Source organism: Rhagoletis zephyria, unplaced genomic scaffold (genome assembly GCF_001687245.7).
Source record: "Rhagoletis zephyria isolate East Lansing unplaced genomic scaffold, Rhagoletis_zephyria_1.1 Rzeph_scaffold_12192, whole genome shotgun sequence".
Taxonomy (NCBI): Eukaryota; Metazoa; Arthropoda; class Insecta; order Diptera; family Tephritidae; genus Rhagoletis; species Rhagoletis zephyria.
In genome coordinates this window covers 17,533-17,737 of record NW_016169266.1, presented here as the reverse complement: position 1 = coordinate 17,737, position 205 = coordinate 17,533, and positions in this window count along the sequence as shown.

The window sequence follows — 205 nt, the reverse complement described above, 5'->3', positions numbered from 1 at the left end:
AACAAATTGGTAGTGGAGAAGAGCGTAAATTGTGAATGCTAAACAAATTTAATTGCGGTGTAGGAGTTACAAATGCGCGTGAATTGTATGCAACAAATGTGCCTGTTGTGCTTTTTATGGTCAACGTCAACGTGGCATATATGTAAATACATGCAAATGTATGCATGTGTTTATGGATATGTGCACACATATATGTATGTATGTA